General features: G+C 39.8%; 1 long non-coding RNA gene across 4 annotated transcripts in view; it reads right to left on the reverse strand.

The window, feature by feature from the left end:
• Positions 1-15: 15 nt before the first annotated feature.
• The window catches only part of LOC147800008 (uncharacterized), a 47,802-nt gene continuing 21,611 nt past the window's right edge, over positions 16-26,206 (reverse strand). The window contains exons 1-3 of one of the 4 annotated variants that reach the window (XR_015424473.1): positions 18,192-18,283; positions 15,094-15,215; positions 16-409 (exon numbers count right to left, since the gene is read on the reverse strand). This is a non-coding gene — a long non-coding RNA (uncharacterized LOC147800008). Of the gene's footprint in view, positions 410-15,093; positions 15,216-15,367; positions 15,540-17,747; positions 17,943-18,191; positions 18,284-26,206 lie in introns of those variants that run through there. The other 3 variants (XR_015424472.1, XR_015424471.1, XR_015424470.1) reach the window with 3 other exon arrangements.

A 26,206-nucleotide genomic window follows, 5' to 3' on the forward strand; every position in this document is an offset into this window, starting at 1 on the left:
GTGCCTGGTTTTCGACTCATATCTTAATAGGGCAAACCCATTGGCAGTTCTCATAAATAACTCAGCAGGGAAGCAAGCAGGTTCAAGTCAATTGTTTTTCAAACAAATGCTTTATAATGTTCCTTGAAAAACTATAATAAAACTTGAGCACAGTGTGTGTTTGGCTTCAGAATACCATTGGCATACGCCGATCATCTGTACAGTGGACAACATTTTATCAAATCATTTCTTTGATCCTCCCTATGCCATGGATTTGCCCTTTTCCCAAGATAAATGTAAGTCCATCCAGTCACGAAGAAAATGCCCACACATTGACATCAGGTAGAGACATCAGGGATGGAAGGTTCATCTGTAGTTTTGGGTGCCAGCCAGGGGTTTGTAGAAGTTCAGTTGATCAATGGCATGCTTGCTGAAAAAAAAGAGAAAAAAACTGAGTTAGCTTGACAGATTATTCCTAATGAAATGGCAGGGTACAGGATATTCTACCTTCACTTTGCAAGCAAACATGGCTGACCACAGGTTCATTTTTTGTAATTTTCACTTTAATCTCACAGCTTTGCTCACAGGAGATCACATGTTGGAGTAAATCCTCTAGTACAAATTCAATTTGTTACCAAATGAAATGTCAATATCAGAGCATACATGTACATGCACAACTATGAATTCAGTTCACTCAAACTTTAACGTATTGACGGTTCCAATGACATAGTGATACTTTCTGTTTTATGAAACCTTCCTGTACCCTGCCTTGTGAAAACAAACACCCGATACTTGGAACTTCCATTCTAAAATTAATCACAAAGTTGGACTATGAATTGATGGAAAAAGGTCTTTCTAGTTCCACTACACAATTAGCCATCAAACCATCTATCAACAACTGTAGTTACCCATTGTTTTGTTAGGTTCAAACAGGACAGTTGATACTCAACATAACAATAAAATCATCTTCAAAAATTGCTGGTTGGGAGAGTAAAACCCAGTCAAACCTCAGGGGGGTTGTAAGTTGAATTTACTGTGGCTTTCCAGGGCTTTGAATAACTCATAAGGCATGAGTTTTCCAAATGGCATTATGATGGGAATCTTACACTTTGTGTGTTATATTTTTATTTTTAAAAGTAGCCAAACCTCAAGGAATAAAACTCAGGGACAAAAGTTGCATCACAATGTTCATCTCAGGAAACCCCACTTGAATCACTCTCTTGTGACCCTTTACAATTAAGCCCACGGGAACGGGGAGTCCTATGGGTGCTACAGCACCCCCAAGGCTTTTGGACCGGAATGATGGTGTACAAAATAGCACCCCCAGCGTTGACCACGTTAAGCCACAAACATAATAAAACCCACCAATGTCAGAGATTAATCCACCAAAAAACCCTAGATGTTTATGATTACAATTAGAAATGTAACTTTTTCTTCAAACAATACATTTCTCAGGAGCACCGGATGTCAGTCAAAGTCTGTGTATTCATGTTGAAGTCCATTGCGGCTGTGTCCGAAACAGGCTTCCAAAGCTACGACTAGGTTTAATGTCTTGGTGTCTCAATGCATTGCCTATGGAATGAAGTCATAGACCTAGCTCTGGAGAACAGATTCGGACCAAGCCGTTTAATCTGTTTGGCTAGGTGGTCTGGTCCCCTGCCCAAAGATGCCACTGATAAAACATCTTCAAAGAGAATAGTCAAAATCATCGGGTCTGGTATCCAGACTACTTTGATAGGGTGCCCAGTGCAAGCACCACGCACCGTACACGACCGGGGCGTGCATGACATAAAATGTTCACTCTTTGGTATCAAAGCACAGCTTGAGATAAAAACTACAGCCCTGTTGTATCACGTGATTTGGTTATGTCACAGTAGCACTGGGGGGCCTGGGGGCACGTGTCCCCCCCCACAAACTCCCAGTGGCCCCCACCCACTGAAAAAAACAGATGGAATGGATGAAAAGACCAGGCAAACACTAGGATTCATCTTGCAAGTGCTAGTAGCAGGGGGCACTTTATCCCAATCACTCTTTTCATTATAACAGTCACTAGTCGTCCCTGTTTTGGAGTACAGACTACCAGTATGGTGTCCTTATACCACCTCATTGGTCACTAAACTGGAGCAAATTCAAAGAAGAGCAACTTCAATGATACTCAAGCAGCAGATAGAGGAGATGAGCTACGAGGAGAGGCTGAAAACACTTAATTGGATGAGCCTGAGCCCAAGAAGAAATATACACCTGGTTAACTTCACCATGAAATGATTATTTAGGCCCATTGACAGCAAATTGGCTACATCTACTACATCTGTAAACACTTGGCACCAGGACACTTTATGGTTTCGTCATCATCACATCCAGACTTTAAGTCTTAAAGTCTTAAGAATTCACCTGTTCCCATTTTCCCTCTATCTGGAGTAAATTACCTGCACCTGTTAGAGATTCTTTATTGGTGGACTCTGTATGCAATTTACCCAGATTCTATGAAATGGTTATTTGGATATGTGTGTTTATAATGAGCTTCTACAGTGGTTCTTAGCCGGTATATTGGGATGGGTTGAACATCAAGGAGAGGGGATAGTGTAGAGGATAGACATGGAGATGTTTTTCATGGGGGGTGTGTTAGGGTAGTGCGGGGGTAGGAAATTGGGTGGAATGACTAGGAATGCCGGAAAAGGGCGGGGATTATACAGGGCAGGTGAAGGACGGGAAGGTTATGGGAATAGAGGTGGAATTTGGCTGGATATACTTACTGTGTACTCCAATTGCATATCAATATTTTTACATAATTTATGTTGCATGTTGTAAATGTTTGCACTCAAGAGTTTGGATTATATAGACCTTAGGGTTACAGTGACTCATCTTACTTTTGTTTATTCTGGCCAACCCTGACGGCTCTATTCTTGTTCTCTAATTGTAAATGGCCCTAATATTTACATTTTCTATCATGTTTATCGTAGCAGGTTTGTGCATGTCATTGTGATTTGTTATTGCATATTTTATATTGAAGTAATGAGTTATTTTTGGTTGGAATGTTTGTGTCTTTGATGTTCAAGAATGGCCAAATCAGTAATACTAGTAATAATGACTTGAGAAGTGAGAAGATAAAAACAAAAGAAAACTCAAAGAGACTGAGTTTCTTCATTAAGAAGCAAACAGCAACACTAGAAGTTAAGCCTTTTTTTATCTTAGTTTGTTGAAGGAGAGAGCTTGGAGAGGGAAGCTGCATGTATAGACATGTAATGTTATCCAGGAAGAGTCTGGATGCTAGGCTGAATCCTGTACATAACTGTACATTGCATAAATTGAAAGGAGACTTTGATGCCCTCTGATGAGGTTAGTCTGAGCTTCAGAGGTTAGAAGAGAATGCTAAAAAGAGACAATTTATGAAACATATTGGAGACCTCTTACAGAAGAGGCAGGAAAGAGAGGGACATTTGGTCTTTCACAATTTTCCTTCTTAAAGCAGACCTGTCATTTGTGTATTAATTAAAGAACTTTCATGTCCAATGGTTGCAACTCAAAGAAATGGCCTGACCTAGCATGTTCACATGCATGATAGTGAGACACCAAAACTACGTACAATCCCTGTACTTGTCAGAAAAGGATCAAGATACCTAAAGTGCACTTCCATTTTTGTGATCAGCTTTTACACCAAACTTTTAAGAGTTAGAACAAAATCAAAATGAGAATTCCAAACATCACTGCTTCATCAAACAAGCTCGTTACTTGATCCCAGCAAACATCTGCACTAAATGGTATTTTTTTCAAACAACTCTCAGAAAATCAGCTTCAAAATAATTTTTAAAAACTGAGAAATCAGCAAGATCATAAAGGGATTTTAAACTCTGCCAAAAAGAGACAGAACAGTGTGAGGGGCTATTTCACTTGTCAATGCTTTTGACTTTCCTTTTTTCTTGAAAATATGCAAGTGCAAGAAGATGAAATACCTGACAACTGAAGTAAATTACAAATATTGTGTTTGGGCTTGATCAATTTGGCAATGAGTAAGTAACTGGGGGAAAAAATGAATTAATTTAATAAAAGCATAGACAGTCAGCAACCTGATTTTACTTCTAAACTGCTTTTGGCAAGTTGCTAATGGTAACATGTATTTTTAATATTGAGCAATTCAATTAAACAGCAAGTTGGCAATTTCCAATTGTATATTTTTATCAAACTTAACATTTTCAGAGACTCAACTATTTCCATTTGGATGGGAAACTCTAACTCCGCCAGCTAAGCTGACACCCTGAAGTGAGGCTATTCCAAGGAGAAAGAACATTCCCACTAACTACATGTAATGAAAACATGCATTACAATGCACAAACAATGCACGTACATTTGGGTACATGATCAAGCGAACAAAAACAAGTCAACTTTTACTTTTACATTGATTTGAAATTTTTGCCTGCCAAGAGTAGGGAACACTTTGGAACAGAACAAAGTAGAACAGTTACTAAGTGTTAAAATCTTTAAAACATTTTTTTAGGTGTTAAATTACCACTGGTACTACTAAATACTCAAGGAAAATATAACCTGATGTAAAGATATACATGTAATTAGGAAATTGTACAATTTGAGATCAAATCTGAATCCCAACAAAGGTAATACAGTACATTACATTGCAATTGAAAGTTAACTTGTGAATAGGAAAATCTTTTTCTCTTCCCATGCAGGAATTCACTTTCATTTCACAAAACGTGAAAATTTTTTACTTAAGTTGGAAAAGATTTTCAAAGGCTTTCACACAAGTAGGAATAAGTGGAATGTGTTTTCTTAGATTTTCCAACAAATGGGAAAAAGTGGGAATAGATTTTCACAGATTTTCTCACAAGTGGGAAATCAATTCCATGCCTTGTATAATGTGAGTGTGTGTATAAAAGTGAATTCTTTCAACAAAATTTCCTATCCCAATTCAGTGTTAACTTTCAATTGCAATGTACTGTAAATGTATCTCTGCAAATCTTGGCCGCAATAAGGCAATGTCAGAGCAGCCCATTGGTGTTTTGCGGAAAAAAGTGTCTTTTCAAAGGAGTGAACTTTACAAATTCAAACTGGATGAACATTCAAGTGGGAAATCTTGACTTCATCAGTCTAAATGCCCACACTGTGTCGTGAGACTGTTCCAAGGACGGATGATTACTTCTAATTTATCCAAAAAAAAATCAATAAAAACAATATCTCTGTGATGTTTGAACAAAAATGAGCATGTCAATTAAACCATCTGAAGCATCTGCATAATACTGAATTATCTCACAAAATTTAGTTATGTTTATGTGTGCACTACTCAAAACAAGTTAAGAACCACTTTTTATTTTGTGCAGGTCTCCACTTGCAACTTGGTGGAGAGACGTCACAGTGATTAGGCATTGCTGGTTTTCACTGGCCACGCTGATGTGGTGAGCTGTCACAGGCCTGTATTTGCTGCTTAGTGAGGGGACACCACTGTGATGAACGATCTCACAGGCCTTCATTTGCAACATTAGTGAGGAGACATCACCATGATGAACTGTCAAAGGCCTCTATTTACTTCTTGGTGGAAAGATGTCATTGTGATGAACTGTCACGTAGGCCTGAATTTGCTCCTTGGTGGAGAGATATCACTGTGGTGAACTGTCATGTAGGCCCTTGCTCCTTGGTGGAGAGATGTCATTGTGATGAACTGTCATGTAGGCCTGAATTTGCTCCTTGGTGGAGAGATATCACTGTGATGAACTGTCACGTAAACCCTTGCTCCTTGGTGGAGAGATGTCATTGTGATGAACCATCATGTAGGCCCCTATTTGCTCCGTAGTGGAGAGATGTCACTGTGATGAACTGTCAAATTTAGGCCTCTACATGTATTTGCTCCTTGGTGGAGAGATATCTTTGTGATGAACTATCACGTAGGCCTCTATTTGCCTCCTTGGTGGAGAGATATCATTGTGATGAACTGTCACGAAGGCCCCTATTTGCTTCTTGGTGAAAAGATATCATTGTGATGAACTGTCACGTAGGCCTCGATTTGCTTCTTGGTGGAGAGATATCATTGTGATGAACTGTCACATAGGCCTCTATTGGCTCCTGGGTGGAGAGATGTCATTGTGGCGAGCTGTCACAGGCCTCTATGTACTACTAGATGGAGAGATGATATTGTGTTTAACTGCAATAGAAGTCCATTTGCTGACCTGTTTTGCAGATCCTGGAATCATTCAGGAAGATGGCTCAGTCCTGTAGACACACTGCATCGAGAACAATTTTCATTTCAAGCTAGCAATTCTACAAATGAGCATGTCTCATATTTCTTGGAAAATTTATGGTTCTGACTTTGCTACTTCATGTACCGTATCAGCAAAATTTGTCATGAGGAATAAGACACCATAAAAGACAGTTTCTTGGTTCTTAACACAAAAATACCCTTAACTAATTACATGTACATGTACATATCTCGCTGCTACCTTAATTCAAGGTACGAGACTATCAGAAATTCTAACCAAACATCAGTTGGATTCCCAGCTTCCTCCTTTAACCCTCAAAGAGCCGTTTTATTTTTGCCCATGTAGCCCCACCCCCCAAGATTTTGGCAATGCCACAACGGATTTGTTTAAAATTTAGCGTTCATGTAAAGACATTCCTTATCAATATAAAGTTGAAATTTGAACTCAATCAAACATATATGTTTGTTGTTTTTCAGTAATTTGAGGTTCAAGGCTACATGCGTGTCAGCCTTTGCACTTTGAACACAAAGGTACATGTCCATGTACAAAACATACATTTGGCTGACCTGTCTCAGAAAAATGCCTGCTGTGCTAGAACGATATGTTCCATTCTCACAAAATTGATGTCAAAATGACCATAAAACTCACTCTTAAAATTCCGAAAGGCTGAGCTTCTGCAGTGATAACAGAAAAAATATTCAGAGTGGAATTTGCCCCAACCCCTGGCTATTTTAGGATTAACTTGAAGACAGAACCTTGTCTTGAAACTCGTCACATAAAAATGCATGTTTTCTTACAACTTTTGGAGAAATTTTGTAATTTACGGAGTTACCACATCCGTGATTGAATGAATAGCTAAATATTCAACCAGTCAGTTGGCTTCATCAGTGCAATCCACTCTAAAACAATACTTGATTGAATGAATAGCTAAATATTCAACCAGTCAGTTGGCTTCATCAGTGCAATCCACTCTAAAACAATACTTGATTGAATGAATAGCTAAATATTCAACCAGTCAGTTGGCTTCATCAGTGCAATCCACTCTAAAACAATACTTGATTGAATGAATAGCTAAATATTCAACCAGTCAGTTGGCTTCATCAGTGCAATCCACTCTAAAACAATACTTGATTGAATGAATAGCTAAATATTCAACCAGTCAGTTGGCTTCATCAGTGCAATCCACTCTAAAACATGATCATCTCCCTCAAACAATGTTTGAGTTGTTTGAAATCAAATGTCAGGGACACAGGGAGTTATTTTGATACTTATTCCCAGGCTAGAGGTGACTTTTTTATTCCAATGTGAGAAGTTGCCCAAGCATACTCCTATCACAGCGTCCTTAACTGACCATTAGCCCAAAGTGACAAGGTACCATGATCCTCTAAAGACAATCCAGTCTTACACTGATGTTATTCACTGTCGCCCACTCCCCTTTCCCAGCTATGCTATCTTGGTGTAGGGCATGTTCTCTGTACAAAAGACCTACTTCAAAATGATACAAAGGGCAAGACAGGTGAATATTCAACAAGAAACACCAAGGGTATGAAGAAAACTGACCATCAATGGGAAAGACCAAAGACACATACAAGTTGCACATGTATAGGCCTACCTAGCAGTCAGGTTGAAAGGCTGAGGGTAGAGGAGAAAATAATCAAGAGTTTTTCTAGCAGTTTGGAAAAAAAACATGAAAGATATAGGTCTGCGACAAAAGACTTATTTCAACGTGACAAGAGAGGTGAATATTGATCTTTTTGGTAGGAAAGAAGGCTTGATCATAAGGGTAACTAAAATGTAATCAGAAGTCTGGACTACGTAGCGAGGTTGATAGGAAAGAAAATTATTTTAGACAAATCTAAAACAAGGATTAAGCTGCAACAAGGCTGAGTATCAGCATGAAAGTGGTTCATTCTATGACTTGGCCAAACGAGAGATTAACATTCATGTGTGCATGTACCAGACAAAATGGAAACCCATAGGTAGGAGGGTTGAGGGTTAGGGAGATATTGTGTAGGAAAGGCTTGGTTTTTGTTTTCAAGTATAACGTTTTCAAGTAAGAAAAATAAAGACTGGAAATGTACCGTTGACCATTCAAACATTTTGCACAATGTAATCGCCATCTTGTCTGCAAAGTACATGGGACCAAAGTTTGTAATGTAAACCTACATGTACTGGTGTAGATTTCCCTTGTACTCACAGATGGTACAGTGCTACTGTAATGAATATCACTGAGCCCAGGGGAACCTATCAACTGCCACTTGTTAAATCCTTGGGATTTGTACATGTACAAGTGAGGGATACGTACCTGTACAAGTGACTTTTTATTGACAATTTTACTTGCCAACAATAATCTTAGAATGGCTGATTTGGAGGCATAATTTTAGTGGCAGCATGCATGAGGGTGCTCTCCAGTGGTGGTTTTATCTTTTTACCATTTTTATGTGACGGACCCACTTGAATCAAGTCTAATCTTGGAATATGTTAATAGTTTGGTAGCCATCCGAATAGTCATAATAGTTCCCACCCCGTCATGCTTGTAACCAGTATTTAAAGAGCTCGATGGGATATGAAATGGTCAGTTGTTTGTAACTAGTCATATTGCTTGATTTATACATGTATGAGGCTGGATTAGTTCAATGGTTATATTTCTACAAAACTTTGACGCATTATTCTTGCGCAACGTACTTTGCCGTGGCGTACGTACGATTCTCCCTCTCTCCGATCGAGTTGTGTTGGCACATAACATGAGTTGTCGTTCTTCATCAAGCTTTCAAATTTTGTTCACTTTAATTTTGCGTTTGGGTCGTGTCGACATTTCAGCCTTGTTATCATCAACCTTGTGACTACGCTAGCTGTCCACCGTTGGTTGATGAGATCCAAAATAGGACATTTGGCTTCCTTTCAGTTTTGCACATTGTAGAGAAAATTTTGTGCATGTGTCGTGTGACCAACGACTGTTGCACGTCAGCAGCCTGACGACTGTTGTGTGTATTTTGTGCAATAGATTTACTCAGAGGAGAGAGGCAGGTCCGCACAATGCCCTTGGGAATTTATTAAAAGTTAACGTATAATGCCCTTGGGAATTTATTAAAAGTTAACGTATAATGCCCTTGGGAATTGAGTAAATTTTAATTTACAATCACCTAGGAACCTAACTTTATATTCTCAACTCTTGAGGAGTCTCATCGTCATAAACAAATACACTTCTGGTTATTGTCATACTCATACTTTAGATCTTCCTCCATGTTTATATTATAGTGTAGCCTATGCTGTCTCATAATTGTTGGATTGAATAATTAAATGTAATCTGAAATGCAATCACGGAACATCATATTGTACTGAATACATATATTATTCTTTGATTAATCTGTGATCACTTAGCAGATTCCTGTCCTCAATTTAAAAGTTGAACAGACCCACTACGTCAAGGTGGCAACACCCCCCACGTAACTGTGACATTTATATACATATATTTTTATTGTCAACAGTTTTTTTTACTAAACGGAAGAATGGAAAGTGGGCTATGACTGAGTGGCTGAGGTATGCCAGGCAAAATGTCTTGGTTTAATCCTTGGCTAAGACTAGAGCATGCAGTCAGTAAGAGTAAGTCATAGTTAGTCCCAGTAGAAGAGGGAGGAGGGGACGAGGGATATCCAATACTGTTTGATGCTTGTTTATAGTGTGACCATATTCTCACTGTCTGACATGGATGCTGTGTTTGTTTGTCCAATGTTGGAAATTTCTGCCAGTCTATTTTGTGTACACAATGCTTCATTTTTCAGGGGGGGTTCCCTTCCAGTGAAGTTAGATGAAGTGTCAATGTACAATGTAAATAGCACTTTAGAGTAGCTCTAGCAGACCACTGCTCCACCCAGGTTATATTGATCCAATCAGAGACAGACTGTGGTGAGGAGAGATAAATAACTAATAGCAGTAGGCCTACAGGAGAAACTTTGAGAGTCGGTCCAAAGGCAGGAAACTGACAGTGGAAGGGGAGACCAAGAACAAATGGCCATCAAGAAGAAAGTCTGAATGTAGGAAATAGACAGTAAGAAAAAGAAACAAAGTGCTGATGACAGTCGGGAAGAAACTTGGAGCATAGGGGAGAAAACAGACAGCAAGCCATTAGGAGAAATCTACGGTGTTAAAGAACATGTGGGGAAGTGACCACTGCCTAATCACCATTGAAATAAACCACCATGTACGTGTAGGCCTCTATGAAAATACTAAAACTGTACACCTACATGTAAGTGGTCTCTTAAAGAAGCTGACTGGGGAAAATTTGTACAAGAATGGAAGCCATTTAACACTGCAAACATTGATGATACATAAAATGATTCATCTATCAACTCAATCATGTAATGACTGGTTCCATAGCCAAGATCAACCCTACTCATACAAATAAACCTCCCTCTTCCTGGGGGAATGACAGTCAGCGAGTACAGGAAGCAAAAGGAAGGTTCTGGAAAAAACAACGAAAAACAAGACTACCATCTGACTTGTAAAAGAGCCTGTACCATTGCTAAGGAACTATTCAAGTTGCACAAGAAAAGACTGGCAAAAATTTGGCAATGTTATCTGGAATAAGATTATATGAATTGACCCTACTCACAAAAAGAGTAATATTCCAGTTATACACTATAGTGGCATCAATATTACCAGTGATAAAGGTAAAGCTGACGCATTTGTTGACAACTTTGCTAAAACAAGTAGTACTGAAATTACGATCCCTCTTTTATCGATACTAAACAAGAGGCTACAAACAATCTCAGTTTACACGACAATGATAGTGTTATAAATGAACCATTTAATATAACAATATAGTGATAAAACATTTTCTCACAAAACCCAGGGAATACTCATTATCGTCAATATGATTTGGCACGCTTTCCAATGTCCCAAGACTCTATCTTTATTCTCATCCTCAAACCGGGAAAAGATCCTGCTAAAGCAGCTCTCTGAAATTGCCCCCTGTTCCTAAGCCAGTCTACATGTACGTGAAAATTATGAAACAAAATGTAAAAAAAAAAAAAGCCCTACACCCTTCCCACAATCACTTTCAAGTACTGTACACACACATGCACATGTAGCAATAATATGTACAGATCTACAAATGGATAGTAAGTATCCAAACTTCAACAGATCCAGGGGTAAAGTTAATGTACATCTAGTTAAGTGGTTTTCCACAAACCTATGGGTTCCTCCTCTACAGGGTCTGAATCCAATCCAGGCTATTACATGTACACGTATGTGTATGGATTGGATTTTCATTCATTGCCTAATTTTATTGGCTTTCCCTGGGAATTGCAACTGGGATTCTGTCCTCCAACCTCCATTTGTCGTTTCTCTGCAAGTTTCTGCAGCCCAGTACACTGGTACCACGGCTTTGTCAAAATCATGAACTTGTGATGCCCGAGGGCATGGTCCGTCTCAATTAATTTTCGAGCAAGTTCTACTGTTAAAACTTTGGTGAATTATAATTGTTGATTACCTGTACATAGCCGTAATCGATGTATGATATATATGCCTAGAGTCCACACGTCATGAGCCTATACGTGCAGCAGGCATGTGCATTGCAAATGGAAGCTGTTGAATGTGTGCCGTCATCTTGCAGAACCACAATAAGTTACTCTACGCACACGATTCAAGCAACACCGAGAAATCGCAGAGGCTAGGCGCAGTTACATGTAAAACTGGCTGAGTATTCAAGAGGGTACTGGCAAATTGAGGAAGGAGGTGGCACCGTTACAGAAACCTACCGCAGTAACTGCAGCAGGGGCTGGTTACTGAGGTAGTAGATGAAGTTATGGAAATCTATTCCAGAGAAATTGCAGCAGGGCTGGTTACTGATGTAGTAAATGAAGTTATAGAAATCTACCAGGGTAATTGCAGCAGGGCTGGTTACCGATGTAGTAAATGAAGTTATAGAAATCTATAGGGGAGTGATTGCAGCAGGGCTGGCTAGCGGCGTAGTAGATGAAGTTATAGAAATCTACCGGGTTAATTGCAGCAGGGCTGGTTACTGATGTAGTAAATGAAGTTATAGAAATCTACCAGGGTAATTGCAGCAGGGCTGGTTACTGATGTAGTAAATGAAGTTATAGAAATCTATAGGGGAGTGATTGCAGCAGGGCTGGCTACCGATGTAGTAAATGAAGTTATAGAAATCTATAGGGGAGTAATTGCAGCAGGGCTGGTTACCGATGAAGTAAATGAAGTTATAGATATCTATAGGGGAGTGATTGCAGCAGGGCTGGCTACCGGCGTAGTAGATGAAGTTATAGAAATCTACCGGGTTAATTGCAGCAGGGCTGGCTACTGATGTAGTAAATGAAGTTATAGAAATCTACACCGGGGTAATTGCAGCAGGGCTGCTACCGATGTAGTAAATGAAGTTACAGAAATCTATACCGGGGTATTTGCAGCAGGGCTGGTTACCAACGTAGTAAATGAAGTTATGGAAATCTATACCGACGTAATCTATTACCAACGTAGTAAATGAAGTTATGGAAATCTATACCGCAGTAACTGCAGCAGGGCTGGTTACCAAAGTACATACATGTAGGTACGGTACGTACGTACGATGCTACCCCTAACCCTACAGGGTATTTTGGCTACAAACCCTGCCAGATGCATCAAACTGCATCAGCTGTCCAAATTACTTGGTAGCACAGCGCAGCAAAGTGCAGCTATGGATATTGCTGCATGTGGCAGGCAAGGCCATATACATGTATGGTGTTTGTCAGTGCTGCCACTAGTCCCTTACCAATTGCAGCAGTATGCATCAGGTATCAGAGTTGCTGGCAGTTTGTATTTTAGTATTGTGCATTTGTATTGAGTCGCCGGGATTTTCTTGATGAGACCAAATATTGAACTATACATTTGTCTCTTCTCTTCCTTTTAGGTTTTTTTAAAATTTCTTCTTCCTTTTTTGTTTTCTCTTCGCTTCTTTTATATTCTTTGTTTCTTTTCTTTCTTTGACTCTATTTCTGTGGTTTTCTTGTTGTTTTCCTTCTTCTATTTACATTACAGTGAAACCCAATAGTGACCACCCTTCAGCCTTTGCCCAGCAACCCCATTCCCCAGTGACAGTAACCAATCTCCCAGCACTTACATGTAGCTGGTTTGACTTCAATTTCCATCAGTATCGCTACAAAGTTCACAGCAGTCAGTGGTTGCATTTTACATCAAAGTGCATCAGAAATTTTTCACCTGATACACTATGCTGCGTCTGGCAGGGTTAGGGGTAATTACTAAATTACATAATTACATAATGGAAGTGGTAGCAATATACCGGAGCAGCCTCAGCACAGCTTTATTCATACTTAGGCAGACTTATAATATGCAGTGAAGTAATGAATTTCGGGTAAATCGAGGAACCAAAGACTAAAGAATTGTTGGAGGTGTGCTGTTTAAATATCTGAATAAAACAAACAAGGTTGACATTACGCAGTTGTCAAACCGTTGTTTACCTCCATTGTCCCGACTCAAGTTTAACTACCTGGTTGTTAATTTCACTCAAATAAATCTGGGGATTCAATAATTTATTGTTGCAGTCCCACCACAAGTGAGTGCCTTCTAACCAGACCAACAGAGAGAAACTCTGGCGGCCGCGTACGGGACAAACTGAGTGACTTTATCTTCAATATGGAAATCAGCCACAAGTGGGTTGACTCATACAAGCAGCCTACAGAGCATGTAGTGCAAGGAACAAGACAGATTTGTATCTCCATGACTTCTTACACAAAGACTTACCACTGAACCACTCAGTGTGGGTAAAATGCTGAAAATTAAATGTTAAATGACAGAAAATGCATTCTGTCCCTTATTTGCTCAACAATCAAATCGGTCGGCATTCTTTAAACACTATGGGGTGAATCAGTTCTTAGAATACTGTTCAACACAACCTGTTTTAGTTATCATTCAGATCACGCTCTGGGTTATCAGTTGAAATAGATTCATTCCAGCATCGCAATGCTGATTCCCGGAAAGTGACTGGCAGAAGAAGCCCTCACTGCAAGTTTCCATAAAAATTAAGGCTGCCAGATGACTGTAATTTGGCTGGACACTGTGCCAGTTTCTACAAAATGTCTATTGTTGTTTTCGGGGGATATGCTTTACTGAAACTAGAGCCTCTTGTCCCATTCATAAAATAAAATTAGGGCGGCAATTTAGCCTTTGCAAGTATGATTGCATATTGCTTTCTATCAGGTCCTTCTAGTGGTCAAGAATAGAGCAATGATGGCTTACTTTCACATAATTAGGAAAAGGCTTGATATTGTTAAGAAATCTGGCAGCCTCTTTTGAAATGTACAATGTACCTTGGATTTTACCCTAAGAGAAATGTGTGTCTTCCACTCCATCACATCAGGTACATGTCCTTGAATGAAAGGACCGCATTTAAATGAAGACCACACATCTGCTCTTTTTAGGTTGGAAACTGTTGTGTTGAAAGGTTACAGGTGAAAACTTACAAAGTTCAACGATGAGCGTAACGGGAGCATTCAGTACAATTTCATGTTTTTTTTTCAGCAATGCATGCAAAACAAACATTTGGTTGGCACAGACCCAACTGTGTTTCTTTGAAATCAATTCTTTTTTCAAACAGAAACTACCTCTATCTCTGTTCCTCAGCATCAATCAGAACTTGTGCTTCAAAGTATACCAAGGGGGAAGCCCAAATAAGCCATATTTAAGATTCCAGGGCCCACTGGGCGCTTGATATGCCCCTTGAAAGAACATCAGAACAGTCAGGTTCCTCTACACAGTCAGGAATTTGGAAGCTTAATGGCCAATTACATGTAGTAAAAATGGCAAATTATCAACATCCACCAGGATGGCACTGAATGTGGACCTGTGTTTGTACAGCACATGATGGAGTGGAGCACACTGGATCCTAAGCTCTCTGCCTCACCTTGTAATGTCAGTCCTGTCAGTGTGATGAGGAAATCTTGCTATTGGTCCTAGAGTACTTCTTGCAACACAACAACATCCATTCAAAGGATTTTTGGTGGCTTTCCACAAGAACTGTTTATCCTGACAAAGGGAAAATAAGAAAATGTGAAAGTTACTAACTAATCAGAAGAGGATGTCATAATGTTTTTATAAAATAAAGACGTTTATTTTGCCCACATGCACAAATTTTGCTCATCAATGATCACTTTTTAATTACAGATTTTTGGACTTACACCAGTGTACATGTATATCCATGACACTGTATACTCAGTGCTTGTCCGAGAGCTACATGTAGTAAAAAAATACTTATGTGGGCCTCAAACGCATGACCTCCTGCTTACTAGTGCAGACGTATTAACCACTCAACCACAAAGCTTGCTACAGTACATGTAGCGCCAGCTGGCCGGTCTAAGTCAAACGCAGCAGCGGGTATGCAAACTTTATCAAGATGTACTTTGCATAGGGGAGGTAATAATTACAGGAATTTGCCCTTAACACCAACGTACATGTATATTTATGACATTGTATACATGTAGACCTTTTTCACCCACGTGACAGGATTGCGATAAATGTAAACAATATCACCACATGTGGACCGCCTTGACCACGGTGATCACATATACTCCTACAGGCAGCTTCATCCACATACAAGCGCACATGCAAACACTGCATGCTTGACTAGTTCATCTTGAGTTAGTAGATTACCATCACAACACTATGCACTCATTACCATCACAACACATGGCTGTCCAGCATGATCGTCACATCACAGGAAAAAGGTCTGTACTCGGCACTTGTCCGAGAGCTTGTGAAAAATTTGCAAACATACTTGGGTGGGACTCTAACCCACAACCTCCTGCTTTCTAGTACAGATGTCTAAACCACCTACCAACGAGTTTGCCGGGGAGGGATAGCATTTTGCTAAGTAAAGAATGTCGCATCCTAATGAACCTTTTTTCCTCATACTGTGGTGCATATCAGCTCTACAACCAATATGGCTGGGTAGCACGATCAGACAAACACTGCAGTCTTGGAGAATTAATCAATTGTCATATAAACATGAAGTCTAACAAATCACATCATTTTCTGCTTGGTGAAACTTCATTTATTCAACTGATGGCTTCAAAGTCTACTGAAAAACCACCTTCAACAAAAGAGTTTCACATGTACATGATATACAGGTCATTCATGCATAAATGGGAATGAAGTTGAAAAGATCACTGGAGCATGTGCGTTGTCCATTTAAGTCAAAAGATTGATTTTTTTTGCTTATTTTGTGAATTTCGATTTCCAATTGTTTACCTTGACCATTCACCATTTTGAAAAACATCTCAATTTAAAACATTGAAAATTCAAATGGCTCCTTGTTTTCTAATTTTTGTTTCTAAAATAACATTGTTCAGAGTCAACAGGGTTGAAATCCAACAAATAAAACAATGTTAGCCAAGCAAAAGTACATGCCAAGTGACCAGCACTTCCGACATGTCTGGAGAAATGCACAGCGAGGCAGGGAGGAATGTAGTAATATATTTGCCATTAGGGCAAATCAAATGAATTCCTTGATTATCATCACCACCACACCGGATTATCCCTACCGCCCCAACTTTTTAATATTTGATATTTCCAACTTTTTAACAGATTTCCGGTCCTTTTCAACATGACAACATCAAATTTAATGCTTGCACAGTTGCTTGTATTAACCTGTGTGCCCTAAATCTATATGTGCAGTCATTGCCCTTCATGAGCACTTTCTTCTGGAGTTATTTGGGGAAAAAAAGCAGCCCGGTTGTTGACATGATTTTGTGTTTTGTTTGAATCATTTTTATTATGGAATTTGTACAATTTATGAGATTTCATGATCACTACTTGTGATGAAATAGCACATTTTGTTACTTACGAACTTAGCTTTCCAGTAAAAGTCAACAATTTGTTGGCCAGTCTTAGCCAAATTTGAGCCGAGTCTTTGAACACTAATGTATTGAAGGGTAGAGAACATTACACCCTTTGCATGGATAATGGTACAGTGCATCCAAATTTTAAAAAATTATTTACGATGGCAAAAGTAGGTCTCATGTCAGGTATTTTCTCCATTTCCTGCTCACAGCAATTATTTGAATTATTTTTTATACAAGCAACAAACTACAATTGCTAGGATATTTCTGGCTTTGCTTGTCCAGCTAAGATGCAGGCAGTAATCAGCACTTTTGGAATGTTTTCTTTTATTTGTCTGACTCGGCTCCTATCACTGAACACTTTCAAGTTCCAGAGTTGCAACTACATGTACATGTACTTCTGTACCCTTCCTCTATGAAAAAAACCTACTCACAGTAATCCCACTGTCCTTGTTTTTATTTCATGGTGTTGTTTGGGTTTTGGTGATAACATTTAATAAATATACAGATTACTTTCTTTCCTACTCTTTTCTGAAGTTGTTTTTTTTCTTGGTTTTGTTGTTGTTGTTTTAAATACACCACCGGCTGAAAGAGAAAACGTGACTCATGCCAATAAACCTTTTTTTCCGACACTCTACAGATTGATGTCAACAATAAATGGTACAAGTACATTATGTGCATTTTGGCCTGTTGGTTTCAAATTCATTAAAATAATACCCACCAAGTAGCAGTAACTAACCAACCCTCGTATCGTCTGGTAGAAGAATAGAAGAAATAGCTCATACTCTCCCAATAATTCTGCTTCAAAATACAAGTCACAAATTCTGTGGCACCTTCAAAACGTCCGCCATTGCAATTCAGACTGCGTGCGCATTTAGAGCACGTGTTGTGGCCTCAGACACAAAAAGGAAGACTGGTTCCCGCCAAGAGTTGTGAACTGCTAGGTTGGAAAGATACTTGATGGAAACCAGTCAGTTTGTTTTTGTTTTGCCGATTTAATAGAGCCTGAAAGTTGATCCCTGATGACAGCTTCCGAAACCCTCGGATAGCTTTTAGAATTTGTAATTTTTTTTTGTTCAGTTTCTTCTTAAAAAATCCAACTCGAAAAAAAGGGCTTTGAAATATACTTGCTAACAATATCAATTCATAGAAACTGAAAAATTACCTGATCTAAAAGGGAAATATCCTGCCAAAAATTGACCCGCAACTTTCGAAAATCTAAAATACATGAAGAACAGTGCAATGCCGCACTCTGGTACGCACACGAACATTTACGATCTGAAATTTTATAGTGGTCTGTCGGTAAAAGCCGAAATAAAACAGATCAAAATATTTACATACTTTCATTATTTCCAAGGGAATAAATATGAAGCAATATTCTACTTTTACGAAAGATTCTAATATTTTATTTAGCCTTTGCTGACAACAAACGCGTGATGTCAACTCAACGGAATCTGGAACCCATCGACTGCAGGTAGGTCAATCTTTGCGAGGTTGTACAATCTCGTTTTCAAGAAAGCACGGCGAGTGAAAACAAACGTGCATGACCAAGGAGACCTAGGTACGACATCGCCCCGCGTGAAAGGTTGTTAATAAAATTCGTATACCCATCTCCAGCGTACTTTTCCCAATATTACTTGAAGAAAACAAAGGTAAAATTCCAACATGAGTGTTTCATGGGGTGGTTTCAGAAAGGCATTATTCTTCCAAAAAATATCGAACGTGATCAATGTAAAATCCCCATAGGCAGACCGCACAAGGGTTACGGAAGCTACGTGACCTTTTACCCCTCCTTGCTTATGTGGGTTTTTTTTTTCCATTAACTTTTTATATGGGGGATTGTGGTGACTCCGGTCTTATAATCCCGTTATTGTTGATTTTTGAGCATGTATTTTCTTCTTAATGGTTTTGATTTCCTACATGGATGTCCTCTGCCAAGGCCAGGGCAAGCCAGGCACGAATTGATGTAAACAAAACAATAAATATATAAACAAATACCGAATGGCACTTGGCCAGGGACCGGCTGGATTTTTTTCTTGCCCAGGGGAGGTCCCGTAGTAGTTAAAGCTGACAAAACCAGGTTGTTCAGCATGAACAGAGGTAGGATTACATGGGAGGTGATTGCAGTTGGCCGTTTTTTGTTTTGTATTTTTGTTTGTTTTTTTTCCAACTAATTAGCAAAAACGGCGTACACAGGAGACGTCAGTGTAAGGGTTTTCAAAGTCTATTGGAGATCAATGGTCTATGCCCCACAGAGAAAACGTTCATTACAAGCGTACATGTGCACTTTACGTTCAAGCAGACAACGGTTTTTCATGCGAGCAGGCGACGTTATAGCGCGGACTTTTTCAACCACTGATAAACCTCGTAAAATACCACCAAGTGTACCAGTAAAAAGAAATTTCGGAAGGATCTAAACACAACACTACGAAACACACATTTTTCCTCCATTCGGAAGAATTTTAAGCAACAGTAAATATCAGAACAGTATTTTAAAAAGTGGATCTTACGGACCCTATCTAACAACGAAACAAATCGAAATTGCAAAATTAGCACTAATTTTATCAAATAATGTTAAATAGAGAATAACTTTCTCAGACAAAAATCTACCACCAAAGATTCACCCTTAATGCATTGATTTCATGAATTCATTTTGAATCCACCGAAAAAAAAAATAAGAAGAAATTTGGTCAATTTGAATCAAAATCGCATCGATCCAACGGTGCACAATCTGAATTAGCTTTTCCGGTGGTAGATTCCAGTAGGATAGTTTTGTTAACTGAAAAAAAAAGGGATTCGGGATGTCACGAAATACGCCAACGCCCTCAAGCAGCAGGTTGAGAGAAAAAAAACATTTTCGATCAGTGCGTTTGGGAAAGTTTCTAGAAAAAGTGATTTATACGATGGCCATTAGTAGTAGGAAATAACCGATTCTGGACCACACGCCCTTTTCACCCCCTTTCACCCATCACACTCACCGGGGATTCCCAATCACCTTTTGACCCCGGCGCACTTTTCCTGTAAACAACTCGTGACTAGCGCCGGGGATTTCCACTTCACTGACCTTGACCTTTTGACCCCGGCTGTAAACAACTCGTGACTTGTACCGGCCTGCACCAGCAATAACTCACAAACAAAAAGGGACTTTCCGTCGCTGGCCCGTCATAAAAAATGATTAAAAAAATAAACAAACAATAATGAAAATACATAAAAATAAATGGTAGATAAAACTACAAACGTGAATTGTTATTTTTGCAAAGACACGAGAAATTCGTACGATTGCCTTCGTTGTTTAAATTCCAAAAGTTTAGGCAAATGCATCGATTGTAAAGAATGCCACAATTGTCATGAATGCCAAGACTGCGTCAGATGTAAGGACTGCTCCACCAGCGACGATTGTGGTAGATGTATAAATTGCGTGGCTTGTTTTAATTCATACGACTGCAGAAATTCAAATGCCTTGGACAGTTGCAAGGATTGTTATGAGTGCGCCCATTGTATCGAATGTTTTGGTTGTACCTACTGCACCTGGTGCGTAAATTGTGTCGAGTTGTAAGGAATGGATCACGTGGTGCTCGTAGACGGCAAGCATAAAAAGCTGAGGCACGCGCGAGAGAACGAGCCACTGTCCGATTCATCGACTAAACTCGACGCGGACTTATACAAAATTGGATTAATTATTGAATACGACGCTGACGTCGAAAATTTAATTAAAGTAGAAATCCCGCCTGAATAAAAATGAGAAAAATTTTAGAAACCTAATTATAAATAGAACATGTCAACTCAAATATATATCGTCTCAAATGACCACGAACGTCTAAATGCCGACAACAAAAACCCAAAAATTACCTATGGCCCATTTGATCCTAAATATTTAGTCATTTTAAGACCAACAAAGTGTTTTTCTAAGATCGTTTTTCTAAGGCCAAAACAAACAACTATTTATTAGACTCGAAGACCCTTGTTACGGAGTCAACCCAGTTTACAAATATGGTACTAAGGAACCTACTGGTCAATATCAAATTTGTTACTAGATATCCCCCGAGACTGAATCGTTGCTATTACGTGTAAATGACCAAGTTTATAAATATTTTGAAAACTTACCAGATAAGATGCTAGAAGATCTACCCGCGAGTACGCGTAACTCTTTTAAAGTGTCTCAAAAACTAGACGACCTACCCAATAAAATGAATTGCTTAGTTAAACCAGCTTTTACCGATAAAAGTAGGATGTACGTTAAGATCGACTATGATGCCTTTTTGGTGGACAAGTCATTTAAAGAAATCGATTGCGCTCTTTTTGTAAATAAAAAATGTCACGCGCTCTCTTTGATTTCTCTTAGAGACATTCATCTCGGTGCCCACGGTTCACTTTCTTGCGGAGCGAGCGTTAGGTTACGACGGCTATGCTCACGGTTAAAGAAAAACCATGCTTTTGGGAAGAGTTAGGGGAAATGAAAGAAAGTGAGTGATTTTGGTTAAAGAAAAGAAACGAGTATTACTAAAATTTAACCGATATAACAAGTTAAACTGGTTATATCGGTTAAATTTTTTTTACTTTAAATAAATAAACCCTTATATAAAATGACTGACGCGGAACTTTGTCACTTGCTGAATCTAAAGGAAGTACACATAGCGGGATCACAAAAACAAAGTCAACCGATACCCGCTTGTGATCACCAAATAGTTGAAATAGATGAAAGAAACGCTTGTAAACATTGCGGCCTAATTTTTGGGTTCGCTTCGCTCACTTCTTACACCCCAGCAGACATGGGAGATCGGTACTTTAATCATCACGTTTGGAGAAAACCGCCACCACCAAAATCGAGAAAAACGTTGCAGAAGTATAATCTGTCTTTTAAAAACGGCGAAGAGGGTGAAATAGATTACAAGTTAAACCAAGTTCTAAACGGTAAGATCTCTCGAGGTAAACCGTTGAAAGCTTTAATCGCGGTATGTTATCAAGGCGTCACTGGGGAAACCGGATCTAAAGTGAAAGACCTTTTTCAAGTCTCAGATAAGCACTGGAAAAACGCCCTCGATAAATTTAACCTCGCCAAACAAGAAGTATAGATTGACCAAAAAAGAAACGTATAGAATAAAATGGAGACTCACACGTTTTACTTGACCGAGAGCGAGCAGACGTTTAGATTGAAAAACGAGATCAACAACACCAAAGGCGACAAAGTCGTCCAAGTAAAGAATATTCAGTTTGAAGCTGAATATTTTAACGTAACAAACGCCACTGAAATTGAGTGGGATACAAACTTGGACGGTAGGCCAGCGGGGGTACTTGGCAAACGACCGCCCGGTATACCCTCAGTGGAAAGAACGGACGCATCTCCCAATCCAGAATTAGTACAAACAGCTAAAAACAGATTGGTCCAAGCAAATAAAAGAGGCGAGTTAGCGGAAGAATTCAGCATCATCGCTGATGAAATTGAGCAGCTAAACCAAGAAATCGCAACTTTAGAAGATCAGTTAAACCAAAGACAACCATCAGAAACGCGGGCTCGTTTAGCTTTTGATCTCAACGATAAAAAAGTCAAATCAGCTTCACTGCTCGAGGGGCAAAGACAAGCCTTAGAAGAAATTCGCGGAGTGAATCCACCGACTCGACCTACTACCACCACCAACTCCCCCGTAACACCCAGGAGACCCAGAAGAGAATTAACTAAAAGACTGTTTTTGACGGGGCTAACTGGACCTATATACGACAGACTTCATTCGCGAAGCTCATCCGAACCATTACCCCAGGGCCAAAGAGGAAGCATCGTGGTATCCCCCGGTTATTACGGCATAGACTGGTTTCACTTTTTGTTAAACTCGATACCGGGCGTTTCTTTTAAGGTTCACTCAGAATCTAAACGGGTGACTTTGGCCATTACGGACCCCAATCTCAAGTTGCGACTACATAAAGAAGTGTCCAAGCTACTGAACTTACCCAAAATAAAACTTTTACCCAACGTCATTTACGAAGGCAAGTACGATTTGAACCCATTGAAACTCGCGTTTATTCATTGCAAACAATTGAATACATTTTACAATTTTTATAACGGGCAATCTTTAGACGTGCTGTACGTGATAGCTACAGAGCCTCGCACCCGTAATCACTGTGAAACGCCTAAAAAGTTAATCGACAGGAACATCAATGAGTTGACTTTTTCTGTTAAAAACGATAGAGGCGAGCTCTTGAATAACATCGGCAAATTTTAATCGAGTTGGACATTTTTTAAAACGCGTAATTATAAAAGTAATAAGATGACGACTAACATATACCCGGATTTGACTTTAAACTCGGCTGAACAAGCGGAAACCAAAATTTACAGACTCAGAAAGATCGAAGAAATTAAATCTCAAATCCAAAGAGAACGCGACGCGAGGGAAAATAGTTACAAAAAGATCAAACGACTCTTAACCGCGCTCGGATACGTGGAGTACGGCGTGGAAGCGATTGGAGCCACATCGGCAGCCGTAGGCATTCCCGCCATTTTGGGTGTCGTTACCGGACCCGTCTGACTTGTGATGGAAGGCATTGCTATCGGTATGTTTGGCGCTTACGCGGTTCTAAAGTACGCCTCCCGTAGACTCACCCACAAAACTAAAAAACACGACCAAATTCGAATGTTGGCAGACGCTAAATTAACCACCATCGAGGAATACGTATCTGACGCGATTGAAGATGGTGACATATCCCAGGAAGAATTTGTCCTTATTTTATCCGAGCTGAAAAAGTTTAACGAGATGAAAGAAAAGATCAGATCGCGTACGTCTACAAAATTGGAAGCGAGCAAAGCGAGCGAAACGTCTAAAGAAGAATTCGAACGTCAAGTCAACGAAAGAGCAGAAGCGCTAGCCAACGAACGGTCGGCGGTTTTAAAAAAAAGATCTTATGAAAAAACTTGGCGAATAAGTTTTACAAAGTCGGTTAAATATGAAGAGAATCCACCCGCTTATCGAGAAGCGGGTGAAGTGAGCAACCCGACGGCCCCTCCTTTAAAATTCTTTTAAAATAAATGGGAAGCAATTTTAGTAGTCTAAATATTTTAATCAACGAAGACAGTTCCTTTACAGCCGAGTTTCCAAATTTAACGCACGCGTATAAATTACCGAAAGTAACCACGGACGAAGCGGTAAATAGATGGTCTACCGAGTCGATATCGTTTTACCAACATCAATTTAATTTCGCGGTCTATTGCGCGACGACGGCCTGCGGTGTGGGTTTTGATCTGCTGTCCAACCCCAATCCGTACGTCTCGGCTTTATTTAACTTTCACGTGTATTACACTGTACGAAAAATATTTTACGACTGCGTGATGCCCATTCCGAGCGATGACGTATTTGACGCGTTACACAATAATTACGACCATCGGAAGTTTACCGACACGTGCTTTTATACGGAGTAGACCCGAATAAATCGTATAAACAAACAAAAGACACTTTGTCGAACGGATTAGGCACTGCTTATTATTACGACAATGGATATACCTGTTCCGGGTAAAAACTACGACGCGCACGACTTACACGTGACCAACGGTAAATACGCGGGATCTACTTACATGGGATTTGGATGGGCTAAGCCGCCTAAAGGCTCCGGTCACGCGAGTACCTACACGGTCACCTGGATTTCACAGTCGGACGCGGTTACTTTGGCCTGGTGGGATTTTGTTCCTAAAAAGTCTCGGTTGACGGGCGTGGGAATCACCAAGGTAAACGAATCAATTCGAGCTTACGTCTACGCGTTACTCGGGGCACAGGCGCATACCAAGACCACCAGCGTTTAAGCCACAGGCACCGGATTAGACGCGCGACGGCAATTTATTACGATCGTGGAGTCTTTAATTAATTCGGACCCCGATCTCGAACAGTCGATCGACCAATTTCAAGTTTCGCTACAATACGCAAAAACGCCTTTAAACTTCGTAGTTGCTCCGGGTTTGTACCTGGTGCCCTCGGACATGGACTTACGCATCGGTACGTTTGAGGGATATAACAATAATTTACAAGTCGCGACTGCGGATATGAAGACTGGATACGTACCAAGTTTAAATTTGGAAGCGAGTGGAGCAACGAGCTGAGCGAGTTTAAAAGTTGATTTTAATGAAGGGGAATTACCGAGGTCAACTGTAAAGCCAATTGTAAAGCCAGTTTTAAGCAAACCCTTAGACGATCACAACGAAAAAATCATTAACCATCGGAGCCATTGTCGTGGGTGTCATTGGTTTTACGTTATATAAGGTTTTCACATAAACGGTTTGATTTAAGGCATAAAAAATCTCACCCCAAATTTGAGGTGAGATTTAATTTTTTTGGCCCTTTTTACCCATTCTTTTGCACGTACGTCAAAATAAAAAAACCCAAGCCTACGAGCAGAGTCCACACGTGCTCTCCCACCCACCCGACCGCTTTACTCGCCACGTTAAAAATCCAACTCAAATTGCTACCTATGACCCCGGGCAAAGCGCCTAAAGCTTTCAACCCGAGTTTCTTCAACACGTTTGCCAGGTTCCACAGTTGACGTTTGATCCAATCGGTAATTCCAAGTTTGGAAGGAGGAGCCGCTTCAGGCGTTACACTAGGAGTTCCAACAGCTCTAACGCTAGCTACGATACTACTAACGATGGTACTCACGGCTAAACTAAAAGCCGTTAAAATGCTTACGATCGTGACACCTTGCTCTCTAAATATCGTTCGAATTTTTTTCGCGTAGTGTCAAATCTGAATTCATGATCTTTTCAGTCGTTTCCTTGATGCGATTAATTTGGCTTCTCAATTGATCGGTGTTTCTATTGATGACTTCTAATCTACCCCGTCTTTCGACTCGTAAGTCGTCCAATTGCCGTTGAAGTTCTGTACGTTCTCCTTCGGGCGTCGCTTCTTCCAACTGGGCTTCAAATTGTTGAAGTTTTGCGTCTAACTCATCTAATTTACCTTGATTTAAAATTAATTCTCCTTTTACCGTTTGTAACGATTTATCTGAAGCGACGAGTTCTCTGTAATTTAACCCTTCGGATTGAACGTCTACGTCACGAGTGAGGTCTTCCACGATGTCGCCGCTAGATCTGCTTCTTGGGGTATTTCTACCAATTCTATGCTCTCGGAATGAAGTTCTGCGAGTTTACGAGACACCCGAGCAGCTTCTTCTTTTGTTTTGCCGGGAACGTAATCTCGCAAGCCTAAA

This window comes from Acanthaster planci, linkage group LG02 (assembly GCF_054643075.1).
Source record: "Acanthaster planci isolate LZ-2023a linkage group LG02, COTS_SCS, whole genome shotgun sequence".
In the NCBI taxonomy this organism is placed as follows: Eukaryota; Metazoa; Echinodermata; class Asteroidea; order Valvatida; family Acanthasteridae; genus Acanthaster; species Acanthaster planci.